The sequence below is a fragment of the Triticum dicoccoides genome, chromosome 7A (genome assembly GCF_002162155.2).
Source record: "Triticum dicoccoides isolate Atlit2015 ecotype Zavitan chromosome 7A, WEW_v2.0, whole genome shotgun sequence".
NCBI lineage: Eukaryota > Viridiplantae > Streptophyta > Magnoliopsida > Poales > Poaceae > Triticum > Triticum dicoccoides.
In genome coordinates, this window is record NC_041392.1 from 617,361,128 (window position 1) to 617,367,645 (window position 6,518).

A 6,518-nucleotide genomic window follows, 5' to 3' on the forward strand; every position below is an offset into this window, starting at 1 on the left:
ACCAGGGTCATCTCGTCTGATCTTATACCGTAATGCACCGCATATCGGGCATGCGTTCAGATCCTTGTATGCACCGCGGTAGAGGATGCAGTCATTAGGGCATGCATGTATCTTCTCCACCTCCAATCCTAGAGGGCATACGACCTTCTTTGCTGCGTATGTACTGTCGGGCAATTCGTTATCCTTTGGAAGCTTCTTCTTCAATATTTTCAGTAGCTTCTCAAATCCTTTGTCAGCCACAGCATTCTCTGCCTTCCACTGCAGCAATTCCAGTACGGTACCGAGCTTTGTGTTGCCACCTTCGCAATTGGGGTGTAACCCTTTTTTGTGATCCTCTAACATGCGATCGAACTTCAGCTTCTCCTTTTGACTTTCGCATTGCGGCCTTGCATCGACAATGACCCGGCGGAGATCATCATCATCGGGCACATCGTCTGCTTCCTCTTGATCTTCAGCAGCTTCACCCGTTGCAGCATCATTGGACACATCGTCTAATTCCTCTTGATCTTCACCAGCTCCCCCCGTTGCAGCATCACCGTATTCAGGGGGCACACAGTTGTCATCGTAGTCTTCTTCTTCGCCGTCTTCCATCATAACCCCTATTTCTCTGTGACTCGTTCAAACATTATAGTATGGCATGAAACCCTTGTAAAGCAGGTGGGAGTGAAGGATTTTCCGGTTAGAGTAAGACCTCGTATTCCCACATTCAGTGCATGGACAACACATAAAACCATTCTGCTTGTTTGCCTCAGCCGCATCGAGAAACTCATGCACGCCCTTAATATACTCGCGGGTGTGTCTGTCACCGTACATCCATTGTCGGTTCATCTGCGTGCACTATATATAATTAAGTGTCCAAATTAATAGAAGTTCATCATCACATTAAAACCAAAGTGCATACATAGTTCTCATCTAACAACATATAGCTCTCTAGAGCATCTAATTAATTAAACCATACATTGAAACTATGTAAAACATTTCAATGCAAAAACAAATGCGATCATAATCACAACCAAGGTAACAATTGATCCAACGACATAATGATACCAAGCCTCGGTATGAATGGCATATTTTCTAATCTTTCTAATCTTCAAGCGCATTGCATCCATCTTGATCTTGTGATGATCGACGACATCCGCAACATGCAACTCCAATATCATCTTCTCCTCCTCAATTTTTTTTTATTTTTTCCTTCAACAAATTGTTTTCTTCTCCAACTAAATTTAACCTCTCGACAATAATGTCGGTTGGCATTTCCAATTCACATACATCCTAGATAAATAAAATCTATGTCACGCTGGTCGGCATAATTTTCATAAACAATAAATGAACCAATAGTTATAAAGATAATATACATACCACATCCGAATCATAGACAGGACGAGGGCCGACGGGGGCGGATACCAAAACCATCGCACTATATAAGATGCAATAATAAATGTAAGAAAATGATACAAGTATCTATCTAAACATACAAGTAAGAATATTTTTCCTTTCAGAAAGAAGATAAGAACAAGAGGCTCACCACGGTGGTGTCGGTGATGAGATCGGCGCGGGTGATCGACGGCGGTGAAGACGGGGACGGGGCGTGACGGACCGCTAAATCTAGACAAATCTCGAGGAAAATGGAGCTTGGAGGTCGAGCTTTGAGAGGAGAAAGCTTAAGTAGTGTGGCTCGTGCATTCCATCGAACACCTCATGTGCATAGGAGGTGAGCTAGAGCACCACAAAGCCCTCTCCCCCTCGGCCAGAGAAAAACAGAGCACTGAGGTGCTCTGCTCGCGAGCGAGGGGTATATATAGGCACCTCATTGGTCCCGGTTGGTGACATGAGCCGGGACTAAAGGGGAGCCTTTGGTCCCGGTTTAAGCCACGAACCGGGACCAATGGTGGTGGGCCAGGAGCGAGGCCCATTGGTCCCGGTTCATCCCACCAACTGGGACCAAAAGGTCCAGATGAACCGGGACCAATGGCCCACGTGGCGCGGCCGGCCCCCTGGGCTCACGAACCGGGACCAATGCCCACATTGGTCCCGGTTCTGGACTGAACCGGGACTAATGGGCTGACCCGGCCTGGACCAAAGCCCTGTTTTCTACTAGTGATGCACACATTACTTTGTTGTTATTGGCAGAAAAATAAAATTAATAATGCTAGGGACTGTGCAAAACGGGATTACATGCACATAAAAAACTGCCCAGACTTGAACTGCGAAGGAAATCGCTCCAGTTACACCCAAATGAGCTGAAGCTCACATGGTGGCGTCCACCATGACCGCCACCACATTGGAGGCATTGGAGGCGTAGCCGAGTCTCCCACAACTGATATCAATTTGTATGCTAATATTTTTTGGGATAAGCTGTAGCTGGGGAGGCATACAGAACCAGAACTAAATAGGATCGATGCACCATTGCCTACACTGGTCAACTGATTATTTAGTGATACATTGTGAGGCAACAAGAAGCAAGTACCCAAAAACACTGATTATTTAGTGATACACTGAGCAGCAACAAGAATCAAGTACTGAAAAACTGTAAGTATAGAACATACAAGAAAGTAAGTAAACCAATCCAGACTTTACATATCTGGTCAGAGTAGCCGCCATATGAATAGAAAATCAAATGAAACTTACTTGCTTCCTCCTCTTGGTTCCAACTTCCAATCATCATCGTCATCAAACTCGATATTCTGCAGAGTGCGGCCATGTGAGCCATGTTTGCAATATGGAAGACAAAGAAATGATACATCACTGGTCTATGATTTCATAATGGATACCCTTTCATGTTTGTCCATGTGAAAGAACACACATACATCATACAGTTTCGCCAAAATCATGAGCCTTTTAAAACACTTATTTCTACCACAATGAATACCTCAGTGCATAAAGATTCGGAGTACTAAACTATTTATAATTGTCATCCCAACTTTCTTCCTTTTCCACTCCTCGCTTTCCTTATATCACCGTCCTTTTCGATATTGTCCTCTCCATACTATTAAGTAGCCAATGTCTATCAGCACAATGGCATAAGCATAATCTTACTATTTCCGTAATGTGCAATAACAAACAGAGTATAAGACTACAAAGCAGTAAATATTGTATCTACAATAGGAAGATGTTTTCCAGATTGATTCCAACAACTCAAAAGTAAAACTAAAAGGTAATGATGTATTTCCTTGAGCTTGCCTTCAAGATTCTCAAATAGTTCAATTGACTGGCAAATAAAGATGGCAAGATCCATGTAAAGGATCAACGTATGCACACCTTAATAATATCTAGCCTAGAAGTGTTCGTTTAAGTTTCACTGCTGCAATAGACATGCCAATAGGATGGAGTAAACAAAATAGTTTCCTGAAAAAAAAGATCCCAGAAGATGTCATAGGCATGAACAGAAGTTTGCGGCAGAATAAGCTACATTAATTCTAGCAAACCCGCCACTCCATCTCACCAAACTGTTTTCTTAATTGGTCGCCCTCATCTTGAACTTGAGAGGAAAAACAATACTAACTATCTATTCTGCTAAAAACACATAGAAAATAACAGAAATAGTATTTACTTCAAGACTACCATGTTGTAGTTCTGCAGGAAAATTTGCAGGAATCAGTCTGAGGATTGATGCAGGAGCTTCACATTTGCCTTTTATTTCACGCCTCGGTATCTCTGCCATCATTCTGGAATTTTCATGACAGGGGCTTCGTTGTTCCATTCATGCAGTTGCATACATCCATGTAGGACAGAAATATCATAGCTGTTGAAAGAAAATATGCGTCAGCATTACAAGTTAAAACTGAAAGGCGGATAGTAGGAACATGAAAGGCAATGTGCGTCAGCATCACAAGACCAAACCAAAAGGCTGGGTGGATATGGTGGTAGTTCCATCCACATAAACCTGCACAAGAAGCAAGTTGAATGCCTTAGAACACAAACAGACATGCACGATCACCACACTTCCAGATAAGATTAATTCATGAATGAAACCAGAGGCACGCGCACGCAGACAAAACCTTTTAGATGAGAAATTGAGGATCCTGAGGAGGGGGGACAAGTGTGTGGCGGGTTGTGCCACCTCTCGACGTTCGAAGGGCGCCACCAGATCCCATTCCCCACGGGAGGGCAGGGCATCCCCGGGCGATAGATGAGAGGAGTGTGTCGCCTCCGCTAGGGGAGGGCAGGGCAAGGGAGGGAAAGAGTAGCCGACTCCATCGAGACGGGAGAGAGAGAAAAAACCTCGTCCAAAGAGACTGCTCGGAGATGTGCTCATCGCCGGCAACGACCCCACCCCCTTCGTCCTTCTTCCAGGCCTCCGCCGCAGAATCTTTGCTGCGAGTCTCTGGTGGAGTGAGCGACGGCAACTGCTGGGGGTGGGGAGCGCGGTGACCGGCGGAGCAGCGGGGCATCCGGCGTCCCGTGAAGCAGAAGAGGGAGCGGCGGGCCGCGGCAGATAGGAGCAACCGATGGGAGAGCGTGGGGTTGTGGTGGGGGGATTTTTTTTCTTCGAGCCTCGGGGGGAAGGGATTACAGGGGTCGGTCGCGGGATTAGTGGGTTGAGCTACCGTGTTTGATGCTAAAACATTAGGATAATTTGGATCGTTAGATTTTTTGATTGGATGAATGAGATGAATTGGTTCTCCGTCCTTTCGTGCTTTTATAGGGGTAGTAGATACACTTTGTTATGTCGTCAACGGGCGTCGGCGATCGTGATTTCTCGTGGAAAGCGCCGCAGCCTTTTCCGTTTCGTCGACTCTGCTTTGCCGCGGAAATATCAAGCGATCGAAGTACGCAGAACTCGTTTGCGTCGGCAAGGGTCGCGCGGAAATCGTTTGGATTTGCAGTGCTACTCCAGATTACACTGTCAGATTCAGATAGCAGTTCAGCGTGTTACGCTTAGCCAGCGGTGCGGACTTGCCGGGATGGTCTACAAGTATGGTTAGACGATAAAACAATGGATAATAAGATGGTTAGGCCAACTGAGCATGGACGTACCGGCAGTACGTTCGGAGAGCGACTGGACTCCTAATCCGTACTAATAGCCCCCTAAAATGGTGTAGCTAATCCCTGCCACTTGTAGACACGACCCCTGGAAAACGGCGGGGGTATACAATTCTGGCGCTGACGTGGGCACCTGCTAGTGCGTGTCCGGATTGCGACATCGACAGGACACTACGACCTTGGCATAAAAAAACTTGACATAGAAAAGAGACGACACTAGGAGAAAATGAGTAATCCTACGGTCCTACCGATCTTGCGAATGTTTTTTTTTTTGCGGATGTTGCGAATGTTATTTCGGGACCGGCAAGAAGGAATAAACACATGGGTGCAACTGCTCTCTCGGACAGCACAAAACAACGAACACGCCGAGAAATAATGGAGCGACGGTGGTGCACCGGATCGAATAGCTGCGAAGTTGCGCGCCATGTTTTATAGACTCGGGGTCTTGACTCGAGCAATTGCCTAATTGGATGGATGATTGGCAAAGAAATAAGATGCCGGAGAGGAAAGTCGACAACTCGTTATACGTGCAACATTACCTCAGATGCACAATCGTTTGTTTAACTAAAGAAGATGGGAAGTTTGGAATGAATAAATTTCACATAATAAAGCCCACACTAAAACCGGAAAAAATAAGCGGTCCGATATACAATGGCCCTGTTTGGATACTCTAACTCAGTTAGAGGTTAGAGTTAGATTCTAACTTTAAACTAACCTAGACTAACTCTAACCAAAGAGCTGTTTGGATCGTAGGGTTAGATTGACAATAAATATTATTTCTCAATTATTTAACTACTTTGGACCATGTTTGAATGGAAGGGATAACTTTTTTTACTATTTTTTCTAGTGGGCCTAGGAGAACTAACCCAAATAAGCTCCTTTAGCGTGGGTTAGTTTTTTGAGGTGGGTTAGATCCAACTAACCCAAACTAACTCACCATATTTAGATACTTTCGGGTTATTTAAGCCCCAACTAATTAAAACTAACTCTAACTTAGGGATCCAAACAGGGCCAATCTCGAATGTGTTGGAGTAGTAGTGCCATTTGTATAAAAAACAAATACGAGCATGTACAGAACAGTGGAATTTCCTGTAGGCCGTGCTCGGTGCTGTGGTGCGGCACGGTGGTGTGGGTCCCAGCTCGGCTTTGGTGTCCCCGGAAACGCGCAGCGTGGGGCCTCCCAGGTTTGACCGGACGACCCGGACCGCGAGGCGTGTGTCGGGGCTGACAAGCTTTTGGTTTTCCACCTGGAGATTCGTGTGTGATTGGACGGGGCAAGCCCGTGACGTTGCTGGGTGGGTCAAGAGTGAGTAATTACGGTCTCGCTTCCGAATTCCCAGGTCTCCGTCCGGTGCTGCGTGCTCGACTACTCCTACTCGAGTGCTGGACTGCTGGTAGTACTCGGTTACGTGTTTCACCGTGGTTTCTGTCTTTGACGAATGCAGGGTTTGAGAATCGTATGGCTTGGCTGGCCGGCTTCGTGTGAGCACAAGTGATCCTCCAAGGACCGACGACGGCCTGCGGACGGCATCGGA

The 6,518-nt window shown here is 46.0% G+C and overlaps 1 long non-coding RNA gene across 1 annotated transcript; it reads right to left on the reverse strand.

The window, feature by feature from the left end:
* Positions 1–1,987: 1,987 nt before the first annotated feature.
* Positions 1,988–4,463, reverse strand: LOC119328314. Its single transcript, XR_005158915.1, has 3 exons — positions 3,999–4,463; positions 3,562–3,883; positions 1,988–2,684 (listed from the first exon to the last, which is right to left on the reverse strand). It is a non-coding gene; the product is annotated as an uncharacterized LOC119328314 (long non-coding RNA).
* Between the last annotated feature and the right edge of the window lie 2,055 nt (positions 4,464–6,518).